We start from the raw sequence: 24,745 nt of genomic DNA, 5'->3' as shown, positions 1-24,745 counted from the left end.
GACTCTTTTTGTGCCTCTCTTTCCTCTTTCTGTACCTCTCTTGCCTCGTCCTGTACCTTTCTATCTCTTTCTGCACCTCTCTTGCCTCTTTCTGCACCTCTTTTGTGTCATTCTGCACTTCTCTTGCCTCTTTCTGCATCTCCCTTGGATCTTCCTGTACCTTTCTGTCTCTTTTTGTACCTCTCTTGTCTCTTTCGGTACCTCTTTTGCCTCTTTCCACCTTTCTTCCTCTTTCTGCACCTCACTTGCATCTTTCTGCACCTCTCTTACTCTTTCTGCACCTCACTTGTCTCTTTCTGTGCCATTCGTCTTCTTTCTGTACTCTCTCGCCTCTTCCTGTACCTTTCTACCTCTTTCTGCCCCTCGCTTGCCTCTTTCTGCACCTCTCTTACTACTTTCTGTACTTCTCTTGCTTCTTCCTATACATTTCTTCCGTTTTGTGCCTTTCGTCCTCTCTCTGCATCTATCTTGGCACTTTCTGCACATCTCTTGCCTTTTTCTGCACCTCTCTTGCCTCTTTCTGCACCTCTCTTACTGCTTTATGTACTGCTCTTGCTTCTTTCTATACATTTCTTCCTTTTTTGTGCCTTTCTTCCTCTCTTTGCATATCTCTTGGCACTTTCTGCACATATCTTTTGGCTTTTTCTGCACCTCTTTTGCCTCTCGTTGCACCTCGTCTCCTTTTCTAAGCACCTCTCTTGCCTCTTTCTGAACCTTTCTTCCTCTTTCTGTATCTCAGTTTCTTATTTCTGCGCCATTCTTCCTTTTTATGCACTTTTCTTGCCTCTTTCTGTACCTCTCTTGCATTGTTCTGCACCTTTCATTCTTCTTTCTAAAACTCTCTTGCCTCTTTCATCACCTCTCATGCCTCTTTCTGCACCTCACTTGCCTGTTTCTGCACCTGTCTTGCCTCTTTCTGTACCGTTCTTCCTCTATCAACACCTCTCTTGTTCCATCGGCAGCTCTCTTGCCTATTTTTGCACCTTTCTTTCTCTATCAGCACCTCTCTTTCCTCTTTCTGCACCTATGTTGGCTCTTGAAGCATATTTCTTCCTCTTTCTATACCTCCATTTCATTTTTATGTGCATTTCTTCCTCTTTCTGTACCTCTCATGCCTCATGCTGCACCTTTTTTCCTCTTTCTGCTCCTGTCTTTTCTCTTTCTGCACCTCTCCTGCCTCTTTCTGTTCCTTTCTACCTCTTTCAGTACCTCTCTTGACTTTTTCTGTACCTTTATTACTCTTTCTGCTCTCTCTTGCCTCTTTATGTGCATTTCTTCCTTTTCTGGACCTCTATTGCATTTCTGGACCTTTCTTCCTCTTTCTGCACTTCTCTTGCCTCTTTCTGTACCTCTTTTACCTCTTCTGAACCTCACGTTCATCTTTCTGCACCTCTCTTGCCTCTTTCTGCAAGTCTCTTGCATCTTTCTGAACCTTTCTCACACTTCAGTACCTCTCATGTCTTGGCAGAACCTTTCTTCCTTTTTATGTACCTCTCTTGCCTATTTCTGTACCTCTTGTACGTCTTTTTGTCCCACTCTTGCCTCTTTCTGTGCCCTTCCTCCTTATTCTGCACCTTTCTTCATGTATCCCTCTTTCTGCACATCTCTTGCCTTTTTCTGTACCTTACTTGCATTGGTTTGCACCTTTCTACCTCTTTCTACACCTCTCTTGCCTCTTTATTCACCTCTCTTGTCTCTCTTTGCAACTCTTTTGCCTCTTTCTGTACCTCACTTTCCTCTTTCTTCACCTATCTTCCTCTTTCTATACTTCTCTTGCCTCTTGCCTCTTTCTTCATTTTGCTTGCATCCTCACCTCACTGTCCTCTTTCTATACATACCTTTCTTCCTCTTTCTGTCTCTCGCTTTCCTATTTCTGCACCTTTAGTCCTCTTTCTGCACCTCTCTTGACTCCTTATGCACCATTCTTATCTCTTTCTGCACTTCCCCTGCCTCTTTCTGCACCGCAAGTGCCTCTTTCTGTACCTTTTTTTCTCTTTCTGTACCTTTCTTTCTCTTTATTCATCTCTCTTGCCTCTTTCTGCACATGTCTCTCCTCCTTCTGAACCTGTCATCTTACTTCTTTCTTTACTTCTCTTGCCTCTTTCTGTACCTCTCTTCCTTCATTATGCACCGTTATTCCTCTTTCTGCATCTCTCTTGGCTCTTTCTGCACATCTCTTGTCTTTTTCTGCACATCTCTTGCCTCTCTTTGCACCTCGTCTCCTTTTTCTGCACCTCTCTTGCCTCTTTCTGAACCTTTCTTCCTCTTTTTGTATCTCAGTTTCTTCTTTCTGTGCCTTTCTTCCTTTTATGCACTTCTCTTGCTTTTTCTGTACCTCTCTTGCATTGTTCTGCACCTTTTATTCCTCTTTCTAAACCTCTCTTGCCTCTTTCTTCACCTTTCATGCCTCTTTCTGCACCTCACTTGCCTATTTCTCCACCTGTCTTGCCTCTTTCTGCACCTTTCTTCCTCTATCAACACCTTTCTTGCCTCTTTCTGCAACTCTCTTGACTCTTCCTGCCCTTCTCTTGCTTCTTTTGTGGTTTTTTTCTCTTTCTATACCTCTCGTGTTCTTTCTGCAGCTCTCTTGCCTCTTTATGCACCTTTCTTTCTCTATCACCACCTCTCTTTCCTCTTTCTGCACCTCTGTTGGCTCTTGCTGCATATTTCTTCCTCTTTCTGCACCTCTCCTTCCTCTTTCTGTGCCCTGTGCCCTTCTACCTTTTTCTTTACCTCTCTTGACTCTTTCTGTACTTTTATTATTCTTTCTGCACCCCTCTTACCTCTTTATGTGTATTTCTACCTTTTTCTTAACCTCTCTTGCCTTTCTGTACCTTTCTTCCTCTTTCTGCACTTCTCTTGCCTCTTTCTGTATCTCTTTTGCCACTTCTGAACCTCGCTTTCATCTTTCTGCACCTCTCTTGCCTCTTTCTGCACTTCTCATGCTTCTTTCTGTACCTTTCTTATACTTCAGTACCTCTCATGTATCTGTCGGAACCTTTGTTCCTCTTTCTGCACCTCACTGTCTTCTTTCTGCACCTTTCTTCCTTTTTATGTACCTCTCTTGCCAATTTCTGTACCTCTTGTACCTCTTTTTGTACCACTCTTCCCTCTTTCTGTGCCCTTCCTCCTTATTCTGCACCTTTTTTCACATGTTTTCCTTTTTCTGCACATCTCTTGCCTTTTTCTGTACCTTTCTTGACTCTGTCTCCACCTCACTTGCATTGTTTTGCACCTTCCTATCTCTTTATACACCTCTCTTGCCTCTTAATTCACCTCTCTTGCCTCTCTTTGCAAACTCTTTTGCCTCTTTCTGTACCTCACTTTCCTCTTTCTGTACCTTTCTCCCTCTTTAAATACTTCTCTTACCTCTTTCTTCATTTCTCTTGCCTCCCTTTGCAACTCTCTTGCCTCTTTCTGTATCTCACTTTCCTCTTTCTGCACCTGTCTTCCTCTTCAACAACATCTCTTACCTTTTTCTGCACGTCTGTTGCCTCTTTCTGTACCTTTCTTCCTCTTTCTGTCACTCTCTTTCCTATTTCTGCACCGTTAGTCCTCTTTCTGCAACTCTCTTGACTCCTTCTGCACCGTTCTTATCTCTTTCTGCACCTCTCTTGCCTCTTTCTGCACCTGTCTCTCCTCTTTCTGAACCTGTCATCATAATTCTTTCTTTACTTTTCATGCCTCTTTCTGCACCTCACTTGCCTGTTTCTGCACCTCTCTTGCCTCTTTCTGCACCTTTCTTCCTCTAACAGCAACTCTATTGTTTGGTTCTGCAAATCTCTTGGCTCTTCCTGGACTTCCCTTGCTTCTTTCTCTGCTTTTTTACCTCTTTCTGCACCTCTCTTGCGTACTTCTGCAGATCTCTCACCTCTTTATGCACCGTTATTCCTCTATCAGCACCTCTCTTTCCTCTTTCTGCACTTCTGTTTGCTCTTGCTGCTCTTCTCTTGCTTCTTTCTCTGCTTTTCTTCCTCAATCTCCATCTCTCTTGCCTCTTTCTGTCACCTTTCTTTCTCTTTCTACTTCTCCCTTGTATTTTTCTGTACCTTTCTTCCTCTTCATGCACCTCTCATGCCTCTTCTGCACCTCACTTTCTTCTTTCTGTACCTCTCATGCCTCTTTCTGCATCTCTTTTGCCTCTTTCTGCACCTTTCTTCCTCTTTCTGCACCTCTCTTGCCTCTTTCTGTGCATTTATTCCTCTTTTTGTACCTCTCTTGCCTCTTTTTGTACATTTCTTCTTCTTTCTGCAAGTATCTTGCCTCCTGAACCTCACTTTCCCATTATGTACCTCTCATGCCTCTTTCTGCACCTCTATTTCCTCTTTCTGCACTTCTCTTGGTTCTTTCTGTGCCATTCTTCCTCTTTTTGTACCTCTCTTGCCTCTTTTTGTACATTTCGTCCTCTTTCTGCACTTCTCTTGCCTCTCCTGTACCTCACTTTCCCATTCTGTACCTCGCATGCCTCTTTCTGCAACTCTCTTTCCTCATTCTGAAATTTTCTTCATTCTTTCTATGCCTTTCTTCCTCTTTCTGCACCTCTGTTGCTTCTTCCTGTACCTTTTTATCTCTTTCTGTACCTCTCTTGCCACTTTCTGCATCTCTCTTACGACTTTTTGCACTTCTCTTGCTACTTTCTATACCTTTCTTCCTTTTTGGGCCTTTCCTCCTTTTTCTGCATCTCTCTTGGCTCTTTCTGCACATCTCTTGCCTTTTTCTGCACCTCTCTTGCCTCTCCTTGCACCTCGTCTCCCTTTTCTGCACCTCTCTTGCCTCTTTCTGAACCTTTCTTCCTCTTTCTGCATCTCAGTTTCTTCTTTCTGCACCTTTCTTCCTTTTATTGCACTTCTCTTGCCTCTTTCTGTACCTCCCTTGTCTTGTCTTGAACCTTTTATACTTCTTTCTAAACCTCTCTTGTCTCTTCCTGCACCTCTTTTTCCTCTTTCTGAACTTCTCTTGCCTCTTTCTGCACCTTGCTTGGATCTTCCTGTACCTTTCTTCCTCTTTCTGTCACCCTCTTTCCTATTTCTGCACCTTAGTCCTCTTTCTGCAACTCTCTTGACTCCTTCTGCACCGTTCTTATCTCTTTCTGCACCTCTCTTGCCTCTTTCTGCACCTGTCTCTCCTCTTTCTGAACCTGTCATCTTAATTCTTTCTTTACTTTTCATGCCTCTTTCTGCACCTCACTTGCCTGTTTCTGCACCTCTCTTGCCTCTTTCTGCACCTTTCTTCCTCTAACAGCAACTCTATTGTTTCGTTCTGCAAATCTCTTGGCTCTTCCTGGACTTCCCTTGCTTCTTTCTTTGCTTTTTTACCTCTTTCTGCACCTCTCTTGCATACTTCTGCAGATCTCTTACCTCTTTCTGCACCGTTATTCCTCTATCAGCACCTCTCTTTCCTCTTGCTGCACTTCTGTTTGCTCTTGCTGCTCTTCTCTTGCTTCTTTCTCTGCTTTTCTTCCTCATTCTCCATCTCTCTTGCCTCTTTCTGTCACCTTTTTTTCTCTTTCTACTTCTCCCTTGTATTTTTCTGTACCTTTCTTCCTCTTCATGCACCTCTCATGCCTCTTCTGCACCTCACTTTCTTCTTTCAGTACCTCTCATGCCTCTTTATGCATCTCTTTTGCCTCTTTCTGCACCTTTCTTCCTCTTTCTGCACCTCTCTTGCCTCTTTCTGTGCATTTATTCCTCTTTTTGTACCTCTCTTGCCTCTTTTTGTACATTTCTTCTTCTTTCTGCAAGTATCTTGCCTCCTGAACCTCACTTTCCCATTATGTACCTCTCATGCCTCTTTCTGCACCTCTCTTTCCTCTTTCTGCACTTCTCTTAGTTCTTTCTGTGCTATTCTTCCTCTTTCTGTACCTCTCTTGCCTCTTTTTGTACATTTTGTCCTCTTTCTGCACTTCTCTTGCCTCTCCTGTACCTCACTTTCCCATTCTGTACCTCGCATGCCTCTTTCTGCAACTTTCTTTCCTCATTCTGAAATTTTCTTCACTCTTTCTATGCCTTTCTTCCTCTTTCTGCACCTCTGTTGCTTCTTCCTGTACCTTTTTATATCTTTCTGTACCTCTCTTGCCTCTTTCTGCATCTCTCTTACGACTTTTTGCACTTCTCTTGCTACTTTCTATACCTTTCTTCCTTTTTTGGGCCTTTCCTCCTTTTTCTGCATCTCTCTTGGCTCTTTCTGCACATCTCTTGCCTTTTTCTGCACCTCTCTTGCCTCTCCTTGCACCTCGTCTCCCTTTTCTGCACCTCTCTTGCCTCTTTCTGAACCTTTCTTCCTCTTTCTGCATCTCAGTTTCTTCTTTCTGCACCTTTCTTCCTTTTATTGCACTTCTCTTGCCTCTTTCTGTACCTCCCTTGTCTTGTCTTGAACCTTTTATACTTCTTTCTAAACCTCTCTTGTCACTTCCTGCACCTCTTTTGCCTCTTTCTGAACTTCTCTTGCCTCTTTCTGCACCTTGCTTGGATCTTTCTGTACCTTTCTTTCTCTTTTTGCACCTCTCGTGTCTCTTTCTGCACCTCTTTTGCCTCTTTCTACACATTTCTTCCTCTTTCTGCACCTCTCCAGCCTATTTCTGTGCATTTATTCCTTTTTTGTACCTCTCTTGCCTCTTTTTGTACATTTCTTCCTCTTTCTGCACATATCTTGCCTCCTGTACCTCACTTTCCCATTATGTACCTCTCATGACTCTTTTTGTGCCTCTCTTTCATCTTTCTGCACTTCTCTTGGTTCTATCTGTGCCATTCTTCCTTTTTCTGTACCTCTCTTGCCTCGTCCTGTACCTTTCTATTTCTTTCTGCACCTCTCTTGCCTCTTTCTGCACCTCTTTTGTGTCATTCCGCACTTCTCTTGCCTCTTTCTGCATCTCCCTTGGATCTTTCTGTACCTTTCTGTCTCTTTTTGTACCTCTCTTGTCTCTTTCGGTACCTCTTTTGCCTCTTTCCACCTTTCTTCCTCTTTCTGCACCTCACTTGCATCTTTCTGTACCTCTCTTACTCTTTCTGCACCTCACTTGTCTCTTTCTGTGCCATTCGTCTTCTTTCTGTACTCTCTCGCCTCTTCCTGTACCTTTCAACCTCTTTCTGCCCCTCGCTTGCCTCTTTCTGCACCTCTCTTACTACTTTCTGTACTTCTCTTGCTTCTTCCTATACATTTCTGCCGTTTTGTGCCTTTCGTCCTCTCTCTGCATCTATCTTGGCACTTTCTGCACATCTCTTGCCTTTTTCCTGCACCTCTCTTGCCTCTTTCTGCACCTCTCTTACTACTTTATGTACTTCTCTTGCTTCTTTCTATACATTTCTTCCTTTTTTGTGCCTTTCTTCCTCTCTTTGCATATCTCTTGGCACTTTCTGCACATCTCTTGCCTTTTTCTGCACCTCTTTTGCCTCTCGTTGCACCTCGTCTCCTTTTTTAAGCACCTCTCTTGCCTCTTTCTGAACCTTTCTTCCTCTTTCTGCATCTCAGTTTCTTATTTCTGCGCCATTCTTCCTTTTTATGCACTTTTCTTGCCTCCTTCTGTACCTCTCTTGCATTGTTCTGCACCTCTTTTGTGTCATTCTGCACTTCTCCTGCCTCTTTCTGCATCTCCCTTGGATCTTTCTGTACCTTTCTGTCTCTTTTTGTACCTCTCTTGTCTCTTTCGGTACCTCTTTTGCCTCTTTCCACCTTTCTTCCTCTTTCTGCACCTCACTTGCATCTTTCTGTACCTCTCTTACTCTTTCTGCACCTCACTTGTCTCTTTCTGTGCCATTCGTCTTCTTTCTGTACTCTCTCGCCTCTTCCTGTACCTTTCTACCTCTTTCTGCCCCTCGCTTGCCTCTTTCTGCACCTCTCTTACTACTTTCTGTACTTCTCTTGCTTCTTCCTATACATTTCTTCCGTTTTGTGCCTTTCGTCCTCTCTCTGCATCTATCTTGGCACTTTCTGCACATCTCTTGCCTTTTTCTGCATCTCTCTTGCCTCTTTCTGCACCTCTCTTACTACTTTATGTACTTCTCTTGCTTCTTTCTATACATTTCTTCCTTTTTTGTGCCTTTCTTCCTCTCTTTGCATATCTCTTGGCACTTTCTGCACATCTCTTGCCTTTTTCTGCACCTCTTTTGCCTCTCGTTGCACCTCGTCTCCTTTTTTAAGCACCTCTCTTGCCTCTTTCTGAACCTTTCTTCCTCTTTCTGCATCTCAGTTTCTTATTTCTGTGCCATTCTTCCTTTTTATGCACTTTTCTTGCCTCTTTCTGTACCTCTCTTGCATTGTTCTGCACCTTTCATTCTTCTTTCTAAACCTCTCTTGCCTCTTTCATCACCTCTCATGCCTCTTTCTGCACCTCACTTGCCTGTTTCTGCACCTGTCTTGCCTCTTTCTGTACCGTTCTTCCTCTATCAACACCTCTCTTGTTCCATCGGCAGCTCTCTTGCCTATTTTTGCACCTTTCTTTCTCTATCAGCACCTCTCTTTCCTCTTTCTGCACCTATGTTGGCTCTTGAAGCATATTTCTTCCTCTTTCTATACCTCCATTTCATTTTTATGTGCATTTCTTCCTCTTTCCTCTTTCTGTACCTCTCATGCCTCATGCTGCACCTTTTTCCTCTTTCTGCTCCTGTCTTTTCTCTTTCTGCACCTCTCCGGCCTCTTTCTGTGCCTTTCTACCTCTTTTTGTACCTCTCTTGACTTTTTCTGTACCTTTATTACTCTTTCTGCTCTCTCTTGCCTCTTTATGTGCATTTCTTCCTTTTCTGGACCTCTATTGCATTTCTGGACCTTTCTTCCTCTTTCTGCACTTCTCTTGCCTCTTTCTGTACCTCTTTCACCTCTTCTGAACCTCACTTTCATCTTTCTGCACCTCTCTTGCCTCTTTCTGCAATTCTCTTGCATCTTTCTGTACCTTTCTCACACTTCAGTACCTCTCATGTCTTGGCAGAACCTTTCTTCCTTTTTATGTACCTCTCTTGCCTATTTCTGTACCTCTTGTACGTCTTTTTGTCCCACTCTTGCCTCTTTCTGTGCCCTTCCTCCTTATTCTGCACCTTTCTTCATGTATCCCTCTTTCTGCACATCTCTTGCCTTTTTCTGTACCTTACTTGCATTGGTTTGCACCTTTCTACCTCTTTCTACACCTCTCTTGCCTCTTTATTCACCTCTCTTGTCTCTCTTTGCAACTCTTTTGCCTCTTTCTGTACCTCACTTTCCTCTTTCTTCACCTGTCTTCCTCTTTCTATACTTCTCTTGCCTCTTGCCTCTTTCTTCATTTTTCTTGCCTCCTCACCTCACTTTCCTCTTTCTATACATACCTTTCTTCCTCTTTCTGTCTCTCGCTTTCCTATTTCTGCACCTTTAGTCCTCTTTCTGCACCTCTCTTGACTCCTTCTGCACCATTCTTATCTCTTTCTGCACTTCTCCTGCCTCTTTCTGCACCGCAAGTGCCTCTTTCTGTACCTTTCTTTCTCTTTCTGTACCTTTCTTTCTCTTTATTCATCTCTCTTGCCTCTTTCTGCACATGTCTCTCCTCTTTCCGAACCTGTCATCTTACTTATTTCTTTACTTCTCTTGCTTCTTTCTGTACCTCTCTTCCTTCATTATGCACCGTTATTCCTCTTTCTGCATCTCTCTTGGCTCTTTCTGCACATCTCTTGTCTTTTTATGCACATCTCTTGCCTCTCTTTGCACCTTGTCTCCTTTTTCTGCACCTCTCTTGCCTCTTTCTGAACCTTTCTTCCTCTTTTTGCATCTCAGTTTCTTCTTTCTGTGCCTTTCTTCCTTTTATCCACTTCTCTTGCCTTTTTCTGTACCTCTCTTGCATTGTTCTGCACCTTTTAGTCCTCTTTCTAAACCTCTCTTGCCTCTTTCTTCACCTTTCATGCCTCTTTCTGCACCTCACTTGCCTATTTCTCCACCTGTCTTGCCTCTTTCTGCACCTTTCTTCCTCTATCAACACCTTTCTTGCCTCTTTCTGCAACTCTCTTGACTCTTCCTGCCCTTCTCTTGCTTCTTTTGTGGTTTTTTCTCTTTCTATACCTCTCGTGTTCTTTCTGCAGCTCTCTTGCCTCTTTATGCACCTTTCTGTCTCTATCAGCACCTATCTTTCCTCTTTCTGCACCTCTGTTGGCTCTTGATGCATATTTCTTCCTCTTTCTGCACCTCTCCTGCCTCTTTCTGTGCCCTGTGCCCTTCTACCTTTTTCTTTACCTCTCTTGACTCTTTCTGTACTTTTATTATTCTTTCTGCACCCCTCTTACCTCTTTATGTGTATTTATACCTTTTTCCTAACCTCTCTTGCCTTTCTGTACCTTTCTGCACTTCTCTTGCCTCTTTCTGTATCTCTTTTGCCACTTCTGAACCTCGCTTTCATCTTTCTGCACCTCTCTTGCCTCTTTCTGCACTTCTCATGCTTCTTTCTGTACCTTTCTTATACTTCAGTACCTCTCATGTCTCTGTGGAACCTTTGTTCCTCTTTCTGCACCTCACTTTCTTCTTTCTGCACCTTTCTTCCTTTTTATGTACCTCTCTTGCCAATTTCTGTACCTCTTGTACCTCTTTTTGTACCACTCTTGCCTCTTTCTGTGCCCTTCCTCCTTATTCTGCACCTTTCTTCACATGTTTTCCCTTTTCTGCACATCTCTTGCCTTTTTCTGTACCTTTCTTGACTCTGTCTCCACCTCACTTGCATTGTTTTGCACCTTCCTATCTCTTTATACACCTCTCTTGCCTCTTAATTCACCTCTCTTGCCTCTCTTTGCAAACTCTTTTGCCTCTTTCTGTACCTCACTTTCCTCTTTCTGTACCTTTCTCCCTCTTTATATACTTCTCTTACCTCTTTCTTCATTTCTCTTGCCTCCCTTTGCAACTCTCTTGCCTCTTTCTGTATCTCACTTTCCTCTTTCTGCACCTGTCTTCCTCTTCAACAACATCTCTTGCCTTTTTCTGCACGTCTGTTGCCTATTTCTGTACCTTTCTTCCTCTTTCTGTCACTCTCTTTCCTATTTCTGCACCGGTAGTCCTCTTTCTGCAACTCTCTTGACTCCTTCTGCACCGTTCTTATCTCTTTCTGCACCTCTCTTGCCTCTTTCTGCACCTGTCTCTCCTCTTTCTGAACCTGTCATCTTAATTCTTTCTTTACTTTTCATGCCTCTTTCTGCACCTCACTTGCCTGTTTCTGCACCTTTCTTCCTCTAACAGCAACTCTATTGTTTCGTTCTGCAAATCTCTTGGCTCTTCCTGGACTTCCCTTGCTTCTTCCTCTGCTTTTTACCTCTTCCTGCACCTCTCTTGCATACTTCTGCAGATCTCTTACCTCTTTCTGCACTGTTATTCCTCTATCAGCACCTCTCTTTCCTCTTTCTGCACTTCTGTTTGCTCTTGCTGCTCTTCTCTTGCTTCTTTCTCTGCTTTTCTTCCTCATTCTCCATCTCTCTTGCCTCTTTCTGTCACCTTTCTTTCTCTTTCTAATTCTCCCTTGTATTTTTCTGTACCTTCCTTCCTCTTCATGCACCTCTCATGCCTCTTCTGCACCTCACTTTCTTCTTTTTGTACCTCTCATGCCTCTTTCTGCATCTCTTTTGCCTCTTTCTGCAATGCTCCTGCTTTTTTCTGCACCTTTCTTCCTCTTTCTGCAGCTCTCATGACTCCTTCTGCACCATTCTTATCTCTTTCTGCACTTCTCCTGCCTCTTTCTGCACCACAAGTGCCTCTTTCTGTACCTTTCTTTCTCTTTCTGTACCTTTCTTTCTCTTTATTCATCTCTCTTGCCTCTTTCTGCCTATGTCTCTCCTCTTTCCGAACCTGTCATCTTACTTATTTCTTTACTTCTCTTGCTTCTTTCTGTACCTCTCTTCCTTCATTATGCACCGTTATTCCTCTTTCTGCATCTCTCTTGGCTCTTTCTGCACATCTCTTGTCTTTTTATGCACATCTCTTGCCTCTCTTTGCACCTTGTCTCCTTTTTCTGCACCTCTCTTGCCTCTTTCTGAACCTTTCTTCCTCTTTTTGCATCTCAGTTTCTTCTTTCTGTGCCTTTCTTCCTTTTATCCACTTCTCTTGCCTTTTTCTGTACCTCTCTTGCATTGTTCTGCACCTTTTAGTCCTCTTTCTAAACCTCTCTTGCCTCTTTCTTCACCTTTCATGCCTCTTTCTGCACCTCACTTGCCTATTTCTCCACCTGTCTTGCCTCTTTCTGCACCTTTCTTCCTCTATCAACACCTTTCTTGCCTCTTTCTGCAACTCTCTTGACTCTTCCTGCCCTTCTCTTGCTTCTTTTGTGGTTTTTTCTCTTTCTATACCTCTCGTGTTCTTTCTGCAGCTCTCTTGCCTCTTTATGCACCTTTCTGTCTCTATCAGCACCTCTCTTTCCTCTTTCTGCACCTCTGTTGGCTCTTGATGCATATTTCTTCCTCTTTCTGCACCTCTCCTGCCTCTTTCTGTGCCCTGTGCCCTTCTACCTTTTTCTTTACCTCTCTTGACTCTTTCTGTACTTTTATTATTCTTTCTGCACCCCTCTTACCTCTTTATGTGTATTTATACCTTTTTCCTAACCTCTCTTGCCTTTCTGTACCTTTCTGCACTTCTCTTGCCTCTTTCTGTATCTCTTTTGCCACTTCTGAACCTCGCTTTCATCTTTCTGCACCTCTCTTGCCTCTTTCTGCACTTCTCATGCTTCTTTCTGTACCTTTCTTATACTTCAGTACCTCTCATGTCTCTGTGGAACCTTTGTTCCTCTTTCTGCACCTCACTTTCTTCTTTCTGCACCTTTCTTCCTTTTTATGTACCTCTCTTGCCAATTTCTGTACCTCTTGTACCTCTTTTTGTACCACTCTTGCCTCTTTCTGTGCCCTTCCTCCTTATTCTGCACCTTTCTTCACATGTTTTCCCTTTTCTGCACATCTCTTGCCTTTTTCTGTACCTTTCTTGACTCTGTCTCCACCTCACTTGCATTGTTTTGCACCTTCCTATCTCTTTATACACCTCTCTTGCCTCTTAATTCACCTCTCTTGCCTCTCTTTGCAAACTCTTTTGCCTCTTTCTGTACCTCACTTTCCTCTTTCTGTACCTTTCTCCCTCTTTATATACTTCTCTTACCTCTTTCTTCATTTCTCTTGCCTCCCTTTGCAACTCTCTTGCCTCTTTCTGTATCTCACTTTCCTCTTTCTGCACCTGTCTTCCTCTTCAACAACATCTCTTGCCTTTTTCTGCACGTCTGTTGCCTCTTTCTGTACCTTTCTTCCTCTTTCTGTCACTCTCTTTCCTATTTCTGCACCGGTAGTCCTCTTTCTGCAACTCTCTTGACTCCTTCTGCACCGTTCTTATCTCTTTCTGCACCTCTCTTGCCTCTTTCTGCACCTGTCTCTCCTCTTTCTGAACCTGTCATCTTAATTCTTTCTTTACTTTTCATGCCTCTTTCTGCACCTCACTTGCCTGTTTCTGCACCTTTCTTCCTCTAACAGCAACTCTATTGTTTCGTTCTGCAAATCTCTTGGCTCTTCCTGGACTTCCCTTGCTTCTTCCTCTGCTTTTTACCTCTTTCTGCACCTCTCTTGCATACTTCTGCAGATCTCTTACCTCTTTCTGCACTGTTATTCCTCTATCAGCACCTCTCTTTCCTCTTTCTGCACTTCTGTTTGCTCTTGCTGCTCTTCTCTTGCTTCTTTCTCTGCTTTTCTTCCTCATTCTCCATCTCTCTTGCCTCTTTCTGTCACCTTTCTTTCTCTTTCTAATTCTCCCTTGTATTTTTCTGTACCTTCCTTCCTCTTCATGCACCTCTCATGCCTCTTCTGCACCTCACTTTCTTCTTTTTGTACCTCTCATGCCTCTTTCTGCATCTCTTTTGCCTCTTTCTGCAATGCTCCTGCTTTTTTCTGCACCTTTCTTCCTCTTTCTGCAGCTCTCATGCCTCATTATGTACCTTTCTTCCTCTTTCTGCTCCTGTCTCTCCTCTTTTTGTACCTCCCCTGCCTCTTTCTGTGCATTTCCACCTCTTTCTGCACCTCTCTTGTTTTTTTCTGTACTTTCTTTCCTCTTTCCCCAAATGTCTTACCTATTTCCGCACCTCTGTTGCCTCTTTCTGCATCTCACTTCCCTATTTCTGCACATGTCTTCTTCTTTCTGCACAACCCTTGCCTCTTGTTAGATTTGGGGGTCACTAGTTGGCACAGATCAAGACTTGTGACAAGCAGGGACCCTCTCCTCTAGTCAGGATAAAGGGATCACCCTCTAAAATAATCCCTGCTCACCCTTCAGGTAGTGTGCCGCAAGCAGACAAGTCTTATCTCAAAGCATCATAGGTTAAGCATTTGTGAACACATACAGTAATTCAATGACACCACACATGGACACAACACCAGATCTTGTATGAAAATAAGGTATTTTATAAATAGATTTAAGCAGGCTTATGATAAGACCAACATAACAGATTAAATGACCACAATACTGTTTGGAATCGAGAGTTCTTTGTAAATACGCTTAATGTCAGTTCTGTGCGGTTCGTACCTCTGGGGCGACTCTTCAGTGGTTAAAAATGGGCGAAACGAGTCTAACAACGATGCAGACCCTCTGATCCGAGACGTGCACCCTTTGGTGCGATGCACATACAGTACCTTCTTGGATTGTTGAGTTCGACACGGGCATGCAGGGACAAAGGCAGACGCACTCGGGATGCTGGTCGGCGGCTTCACTGGTCCAGGTCCGGCTCGTAACAGGCATTGCAAAGTGCAGCATAGGAGCGGGACCTCAGGGAAGCGCTGCGGACGGTCCTAGGCTGTTTCCTTGGGGTGGCGGAGTGGCACTCAGAGGCCAGTACGCGACGTACCGGGTGGCTTTGACAGTGCAGCGTGGCCCCAGAGGAGGATAGTACGGTGCGGTTGGGTATGCTCCAAACGTACGAAACGTACCTCACCAGATGACGGGCTGTGTAAGTCGGTGGTGGCTGAAGTCGGTGGCGGGCGGCTCAAAAAGGGGGAAAGTGGAGCACGGTGTGGAGCGGCCCAATTAAGGGGTCCATTAGGATGGCGGACGGATGCATGACCGCTGTGCTGGAGGCGGCGGAAAATGCACCTCACCGTCCACCAGCAGCGGGCCTTCCGTCCGTAATATTAGGAAGGGGAACTGGGCACATTTACCGTCCACCGGGGAAAAACGTGAACTGCCGCGGGAACACACCAAACACCACAGCAGACTGAGACAATCCAGCCTCACTGCTGTGCGGAATGACATCCCGACTGTAGGAGAGTAGGGTCTGCTATCCTATGGTCACCCCAATTTTTGCTTTTTGTTTCACTGGTTTTCGACTTACTGAGGCTGTGAGCCTGCTATCAGACCCCCAGCCTGCTGTTCTCTCTCTAAATTCACATACATGTACTATAGGTACATAACCCAATTGGAAAATGGACTCCTTGTCAGCCCCTGTACCATGCGCTATAGGTGCTCAGGGCATAGGTGCCACCAAGGCCTACCAGGGACTGAAGCATAGCTTTTGCCACCCCTGGCTGGTTCTTAAATTGACACAACTGGCTGATCACTCAGCTGGGGCAAGTGGGTGTAATCACCCCTTGCTTAGATATAGTATCCCTATATCTAAACCTATATCTGGACACAAATAAACTTGTGAGCAACTCCTATGGAAGGCCTTATCAATCCTTGAGGCAGAGTGCGTGGTTTAATGTGAGATGGAGCTCTAGCATGAGCTGAGCCTGTCTGCAGCTGTCGGGAACAACTCCCTAAGCTGTTCCGGGATAATGCCATACCATATACTATTAGGTGCATTATAATCCTCATGGTTATATAGCAACTTTGGTTTGGCTTTATCAAAACATGTTGTGTAAGGTGTCATACGATTTGGAATACTATCCCCTCGACAGTCCTGTCGACGGGGATAGCATTCCACCCCTCTAGAGGGAGAAGACATGTTACTTTACTGAAACGAGGTTGATTTTTAAAAGAGCCTCAGATCCACAAAGTGGGTGCTTCTGCCACAGACACAAGTCTGACCTCCTGCTGCTTACCGAAACTCAGCAGAGGAGGCCTGGACAAAGGCTTTCCTGTCGCAGGGAGGTGTTACACCACCCCAGACAGGAGATAGTGGATTGTAAAAGGGAGGTGTGAAAGAAACCAGACACTGCCTGGGGAGCACAAGGCTTTTTCTTGCATAATCCGGCCAAACCGGTTCATGGGCACACCAGCCCCAGTCCCTGCGTGGCCAGGATCAAAGGGAAAGGGGTGTATCCACCCCCTTCCTGGGTACGACCCATAGGAGAGGACCTAGCAGGTAATCCAGCCCTCTAGATTGGTATAAGAATGGGAGCAGTGCCAACGCACTCAGATTATCCTGATGAAACATTTGAAACAAAACTCTGGACCCTTTGACATCCTACTCGACGTAGAAGACTGAAGAATCTCCCTTGTGGTCAAGGAGGGACCACCCTGTGCAAACAGCACATCAACGTCTGCTTTGTTGCAGTTCCTGCCGGAACTTAAGTGACAGAAATCGACGAGATCAAGCTTGCCTGCCTTCTTACAGCCTGATCCACAGTCCCTGCAGAGCTGAGACCCGTGGAGGTGACCGGAAGCGTGGGGCACGCCATTTCGAAAAGACCACAAGACGCTGACCGTGCAGCCCACGAGTGACCCTTGTAGCTGTACACAGGGATTTGAGAAGCCCCAGCCCTGAGCCACTTTTGCACCAAAGCTCACCCCTCTACACTCGACGAGTGCTGCGTGGGGCCCTTCTGCTTTCTTTGGCTCAACGAATTTGCCCGGTCACTTGCCAGCTGGCTTGTGGCCCCTGTGCCAATGAAAACCAAAATACGACTTATGATTCAAGTTGCTCCTGACTTGCACCCGCTCCTCTGAAAAGGAGCACCCACTCTGACCCTCCTGGTCCGACTGAGAAGCAATCTTTGAACCCTGTGTGGATTGCTCTTGCCAAGTGTTGTTTGCTCTGATCTTGAAGCCGACAGTGGCGACGGTGAGAACCTGTGTGGGACAGCTCATGACCCGCTTCTGGACATCGCAGATGCCCCAGAGCCCACGTGGCAGTGGAGAGAAGCTCCTCAACAACCACCTGATTGCGCCCGACATTGCCTGGTTCCGTCCTGGTTCCAACCTGGTCCCTTGCTTGGTGGATTCGCAAAGGCTTCCATTTTTTGACAGTCCGTCATTGGTGTCTGCTGCTTTGCCTTGTTGCAGCTGAGAGGCGAGAGCTGCTGGTCAGCCGCCACCGCCGGTCAGGCGCTCGCTCGGTCGGTTGGTCGAGTCGAGCAGAACCGTGGAGCCGGGGAACCGCATCCGCTGCTGACACACAGCTGGTACGCGCAGGCTTCCTTCTTACTGCCGAGACCCCTGAGACTCCGAGACCCCCTGGGCAGGCAGAGCGGGCTGAGCGGAGACGGGAGCTGCGGACAGCGGTCCGCGAGAGTGCCCCCGCCTCGCCCTGATTTCTGCAGCCCTCCGCAGCAAGAGCCTTCAGGGAGCCGTGAGATACAGAGGGTCTGAGCAGCCGTGTAGCGGCGGCGGCCGGGGAGCGGGCTGCGCGGGTTTAGCTGGAAGGAGAGTGAGACCGAGAGAAGGAGCAGACCTGCCGCCTGCATTTACTCAGTCCCTGGGCAGCAGTCAAAAGATTCAGAGGTGAGCCTCCAGCGCTACTACAACTGATTCACCATTGATCTGTCAGCCACAGTTATTATTACTATTACTATTACTGACCCCCAGGACTATCTGGTGACACGCTGTTTTTGCCCATTTCTGTATTCTGCTACCCAGAGCTGTATCGCGCCGATAGGGGAAGGCTCCCCTTAACAAATACATCTGCAGGCTGTTGAGACCCCCCACCGTCTCCCTCCCGCCGTCCTGCTGTTTCTCAACACCTACAGCGGGGCCGCCGAGTGGAGCGAGACGAGGGGCTGCCTACAACTCCCGGCAGCCCTCGAGGTCTCCAGCCACACCCCCAGCACGCCACGCCAGGAGGCGCATAAAGGGCGTCACTGCTACATGGAGCAGTGACACGCTGTTTTAGCCCATACCTGTATTCTGCTACCCAGAGCTGTATTGCGCCGATAGGGGAAGGCTCCCCTCAACAAATACATCTGCAGGCTGTTGAGACCCCCCACCGTCTCCCTCCTGCCGTCCTGCTGTTTCTCAACACCTACAGCGGGGCCGCCGAGTGGAGCGAGGCGAGGGGCTGCCTACAACTCCCGGCATCCCTCGAGGTCTCCAGCCACACCCCCAGCACACCGCGCCAGGAGGCGCATAAAGGGCGTCACTGTTCCCTCTCGCGGGATGCGAGCGGGACGCTGGGCCAAGCCTGGGCCAAGGGCGGGCCCGTCCTAGCCCGTCACAGACCGGAGGAGACTGGGCTGGGCCCACTCCCCTAACATCTGCCATCAGGTAATACGAATATACATTCCATACGCGCTTTTTGGGGAGGAACTGCCTAGTACTTACTTCTCTCTTCTAAGAATAATCCACCTTCAACAACTTATCTGGTCAAATCAAATATAATGTCTACAAGAGGCTCCAGGAGTAAAACACTGAAAAATATGACGACTTCTCAAGGTCCCATAGATCAATTCATCACCAAGGTGAACCAAACAATAGATCAAACTGTCATGCTGATAGACAGACGTGTTTCATATGAACTTGAGCAAGCAAGACGCTCATCAATGGGCCTGCTTGCACAAGCACGAACACCCAGTGTGCAATCTCATAACAATATCACTACATTGGACCCACAAGCTGACATTCAAGTAATTTCAAACACTGTTGATCTGTCAGTATCCCTACAATTGTCTGACTCACAACTGTCTCAGGGACTTGAACAAGCCCCTGACATCTTTGCTAGTCCTCAGCCACCTCAAATCGATCCTATACAGAGTAAAACCAGAGGGATAAGGTAAGGAGCAATCTCAAAACACCCAACGTGTAATGAAACTCAGCCAGGAAATTACGCAAAAATAGACGTTGTGATCTCAGAATCCTACTTGCCATCAGATTTCCGTGATACAAATAAACCTCAGAGCTCAAACAATATCAACACTACAGCAGTTACAGTACATAACAGTAACATTAATACAGACGTACACACAATAGAAGACCACAATAATGAAACTAAATCTAACCAAACTCATCATAAAAAATCAGCAACAATGCAAGTCAGAAATTCGATCAACGATAAGACTCTATCTATTCTGACAAAAGAAATAGCGGAAATAGTCAAGTATCAGCTACAACCCATTCAAAAAAGCTTAGAACTGTTAGAAAAACAAGTAGCATTATTAATCGCCCTCTCAAAAAAGCCCACAAATCCAAGACTTTTAGCTCCATCAACACCGGCAGGGCTCAAAGCCCCAACTGGAAATGCTAGTTCCACAAACAATTCAAAGCAACTAGCCAATAACTCAATTGCAGCAAACATCCCAAACACAAAAACAGGCCAACCAGAGAAAAATTCACAAAATTCCACCTCATCAATCAAAACTAAGCCTCGTCAAGAACCTCCTAAAACACCATTAGACACTCAAAACCAACCATCAGCAAGTGCTCCCTCAGCTAAAGCCCCCCCAGTAATCGCGTCTCCAAGACTACCAGTTTCTTCAGCCCCCCATCCCGATCGTACGCAAAGACAATTTAATAAACCAGAACGATCAAAAAAGAGATGGACCAAGCCAGCAAACCTCCCCCCGGAGGCCGCCCCCTTTGTAGTCATTCTAACAGGGGTCCCAGAATTAAACAATGACACAGACGAACCAACCTGGTCTCTGTTAAACAAAACCCGGTATTGGCTGAATATCAACAGACCTAATCATCCCAGTAATATTACCAGAATCACCACGGTTAGAAGGGTCCCTTGGATAGGTCATCAACCAAAAACGATCCCAGGTGATTGCATTATAGTCAACCTAGAAAATCCCCGTGCTGTGGACTATATATGCTCCTGGGACTCATAGGAAGGCAGCGGCGGAATTAACACCAAACGCTTATCTTTCTTTTACCCTAGACAAGGTCATCACGCAGAGGACTTAAACTGGCCATCAAATTGGTCCAGGAATCAGTACGAGCAAAGTGGCAGGAACCAGGGCGAATGGGGCTTTGGAAACAATCAAAGGAGTAGATTCCAAGGAGAATGGGGGTTTGACCAAAAAGATCGCGACGAATGGAACACCTACGGCACGAGGGCTCACCATTTACCACAGAGGGAACCATGGGCCGGTATTCCAACTTTTAACACCTACAGTTGCCTAGAGACGGTCGACTGACCATCACTATAGACTAATGTTAAGACTTTCATTTCGGAAAACAGTCCTCCACCAAACAACGCAGTAAGTCCTCCCTCAAGCAATCTACCCAATAAGGAATACCTTACGCTAAAAACTAGGTTAAATGAACAAACTGGGAGGCAAAAGCCCCAAATCAAGGCAAACATGACACACAAATTAAAATGTCCATTTAAGGTTCAAATGAGTCCATTATCAACAATACAAGCATCACAAAAGTTGCAAGCACCTGTATTAAATACGACATCTGATCTGGAAACCATCCAATACGAAGAAATTACCGCTGAAAATTTGACATCCACCGCAGCCCCGGAGAAGACGGACAAGAGGGTGCTCTTCTGGAACGTTGCAGGACTAGCAACCAAATGTGCAGAAAAAAGTTTCCTTGACCTAATTAACTCGAATGATGTAATCTGTCTCCAGGAGACATGGCTTAACAACCCAATCCACTTATTGGGGTATAAAACATTATTCTCTCAAGCAATAAGATCAAACTCGGGGAGAAGTAAAGGAGGTCTAACAGTCTACGTTTCCAACCTCTGGCCTTGTCTTGAAACAACTTTTACAGTAACTCATCAGAATTTTCAAATTATCAACCTTCAAGGAAATAACCGTGAGGTCTACACCATCATAAACTTTTATAACAATATGAATTCGATGGAGCTGTCTAATGCCCTAAACGAAATTCTGAACCAGACCAACAATCTCATAATAAAGCACGCCAAGGTATCTCACACAATAATCTGGGGAGGAGATTTCAACCTTCACATATGCAATGAAATTAACACCCTCATCTGCTGGACCCCAGACGAACAAGGACACTGCCTTACCCACTTCTCCCATACTACTGAAGGCGACAACATGCAGGCAATTATGGCCGAACTAGATATTGGGTTCGCAAACCTGCTAATAACCCCTACAACTCAATTTACCCCCACCTTTCATGGAAGAGGTCTTGAAACTTTAACTGACTATATTCTAATATCTACCAGCAAAGCCTCACGCATCAAGACCTTCGAGGTGCTTAACAATGTACTTAGTGACCATTTTCCAATAAGATTGACCTATCAAGAACTTACCCACCGAACGGAAAAAGACAAGGTCAACTTTAGTTTGCTTAATCAGGATGCTCTAACACTGGATAGATTAAACGGATATACGCTCAAATGGAGTAAAATAGACCAGCAAGTTGTCAACACACGAATAATTAATATGTGTAAAAATCAAATAGACAAGTGCCTAGATCCCTCGACATCTTCACCAGAAATCATGGCTACTTACGAAGAGATCGTACTGAATATAAGGAATGAACTAATTAAACCTTATAAACCTAAGAAAGCAACAAGAACGGGATGGTTTGACACAGAATGCACCAAAGCCTACTCGGAACTAAAGAGGGCACTAACAAAAAAAGACAGAAACAGACAAGAGGTAATAAATTTACGAAAAATTTATAAGCTAGCAATCAGGAAAAGAAAAAAGGATCTTAAAACAAATCTCTGGATACAACTACTGAAAAGTAGCTCCTTAAAAGACAGCTCAGCCTTCTGGGAGATAGTAAAAAAAACCCTTCCTAAGAGACAACAATGATGATCCGTCCCTGGATGTAGCAATAAATGCACAGGACTGGGTACAACATTTTTCGGGAGTATTTGGTGAGGATACATCTGTAGATCTCACCGCTCAGAACTCTCTTCCCCCCGTGAATTACCCAATAGCCATTCACTTCACATTGAATGAAACAACAAAAGCAATAAAGATGGCTAAAACAGGAAAAGCACCAGGACCCGACGCGGTCCCAATGGACTTCTATAAACTTCTACCTGACCTCTGGTCCCCCCTCCTAACCAAAGTATTGAACGCGTCAAAGAACACTAATCTCCCCGACTCCTGGTCCACTTCAATACTCGTCCCTATTTTCAAGAAGGGTAACAGGGACAGTCCCTCATGCTATCACCCAATCTCCCTCCTGGATTCGATAGGAAAGATGGCGGGGCGTATACTTCTCGACCGTCTCCAGGAGTGGTCAAAAGAACGCGGCGCACTCTCAGATCTGCAATACGGATTTAGGGCAGGACTGAGCACAGTGGACCAAGTGCTAAATTTAACGTTATTGGTGGGAAAGTACGTAAACGCAAAAAGATCATCCTTACACATGGTTTACGTCGACCTAACTGCAACATTTGACTGTGTGCAACATTCTAAACTATGGACTATAATGCTGCAAATGGGGATTGAACCACCAATAGTCGACTTCCTCCGCGAACTATACACAGGAGCCACAGGAAAGGTCAGATTTGGGACAGGCGGACAATTGACAGACAGCTTTCCTATACAGAAGGGGGTCAGACAAGGGTGCGTACTGGCCCCCTTCTTATTTACGCTCTATACTAATGGGCTAGAGAAAGCGATGCTAAAGGATGTAAAAGATCTCCCTGAAGTCGGTCGTCGCCAGATTCCTGCGTTGCTATACGCCGACGACGCGGTAATCCTTGCTCAAACTCCTATCCAACTTCAACGGGCTCTAAACAATTATTGCTCCTTCATGACCAGCTTAAACCGGAAAATTAACATCAAAAAAACGTATGTGATGCATGTGGGCACAAAGGGGAAAAAAGTAAAAACTATCCACGTAGACAATCTACCCCTCGAAAGAACAAAAACCTATCCCTATCTAGGCATCACTATGGACAAGGCTTTTAACTGGAAAGAAGCAGTCAACTCCCGAAAACTGTCCCTTATAAGAACAGTCGGTGCACTAAAAGCCTTCTCCCTGCGTCTCGGGAAAAGACCTCCGACTGAAATGATTAAAATCTACAACGCTAAAAGCGTAAGCACTGCAATTTTCGGAGCAGGGGTTTGGGGAACGACAAATGTCGAACAAATCCAAACAGTGGAAAATTCCTTTCTTAGATTTTTATTGGCCGTTCCTAGAAGTACAACTACATACGGTTGTCACCTCGAACTCGATTTTATCTCCGATATCATTAAAATTCAACCCATCATGTTATGGCGTAGAATATGGGCTACGGACGAGTGCCAGCTTACAAGAACAATAATTCAGGACTGTCTGAAACTAGACAACAAGAGAAAGATAAAATGGTTGGCCTATGTGGAATCCTTTTTTACAGACATTGGTTTCCCTGGGTTTTTTGACGACCCACCGTCAGTAACAGGTATATCAAAAAAAGATTTCAAAACACTTTGCATGTCACACCTATCTCAACTTCGGTTGCTGTCTGAAATAAGGAAGCCATCAGTCCAGCACTGCTTACTAATTCAGCTGGTTCCTACCATCCAACCTTATCTGCAGTATGAGTTAACACAATTCGAAAGATTGCTTCTCACACGTTTTAGAGTTAATTTATATCATTACTTGGTTCTGTTTCCCAAACAAAATGTCTGGACACATAAGACCTCAGTATGCCCTTGTGATTCAATGTCATCACAGTCCACTATTCACGTTTTATTTTTTTGTAAATTTTATACCCCTTTACGCAGACGATGGATACTACCAGTATTAAAAGTTCTAAAAATTCGTAGATGCCGTCCAGCCTATCTGGCACTACAATTTTTGGAAAACAACCTGATGACCAAATCGGTTGCCCAGTATCTCAAACTTTGTATCAGGCACCGATTGAATTTATGATTTCTGATGATGAAGCCTGTTTTAATATTTGTTACAAGACGGAAATCTAAAATAAGTTTCCATGTACAGTCTGAGTTAAATTGAATGTAATTTTAAAATTATTTATTGTGTTTTATGTACTTTTATGGTCTTCAAAAAATTAACCCTGGGCGAAGAACTACGCTCCGTTCGCGGAGTTTGCGGAGTTTCGTCAACTCCGCGTTAGATGGAGTACGCGTAGCTGTCGATTACTCCGCGAACCGGTGCGTAGCGTAGTTGTCGCGCGCTGAATAACATTATAGCGTGCGCGGCAATGGCTTACCTTGGTTCTGCGTTCGCTTTTTCCCGGTCGCGTGTGCCACCATGTTTGTAAACCCTCCCGTGCGACTGTGCGAACGCGATGACGTCATTTGGATGCGCGATAGCGCTATAAGGACGTGCGAGGATGCTTGTTAATAAGATCGAGTTGCCGAACACGCAGAACCTGCAATCTTGCACAGAATAACTCGCGAGCATGTTAAAAGTTAAACCATAATAATAAATTACCATTTTGGTTAGCAAAAAAGTGAGAAACCCCTTAAAGTTGTACCTTTGGCTGTATTTTTTGGGGGGAAGGAGTCCTCTTTCTGTTTCTACTCTATTTTTGAAGATTAAGGAGGAAGGGCTCTGGAGTTTACAACTTCCTGTTCCTGTCCACCAGGCTCCTCCCAGTGCTTTGTCCATGAGGTGCTCACTTTCATTTGGATTTTGAGCTGGCAGGATCACTTTCTGTGTGTGTTGGCTGCATTACTGCTTTTTTTGGATTTTATTGAGGACTTTTGGATTTTGAATTCTCTTTTTCAAGTAAGTTTCAGTAATGTAT

The sequence above is a fragment of the Lissotriton vulgaris genome, chromosome 2_1 (genome assembly GCF_964263255.1).
Source record: "Lissotriton vulgaris chromosome 2_1, aLisVul1.2, whole genome shotgun sequence".
In the NCBI taxonomy this organism is placed as follows: Eukaryota; Metazoa; Chordata; class Amphibia; order Caudata; family Salamandridae; genus Lissotriton; species Lissotriton vulgaris.
The sequence above is the reverse complement of the archived record's forward strand: the minus strand, read 5'-3'. Positions refer to the sequence as shown.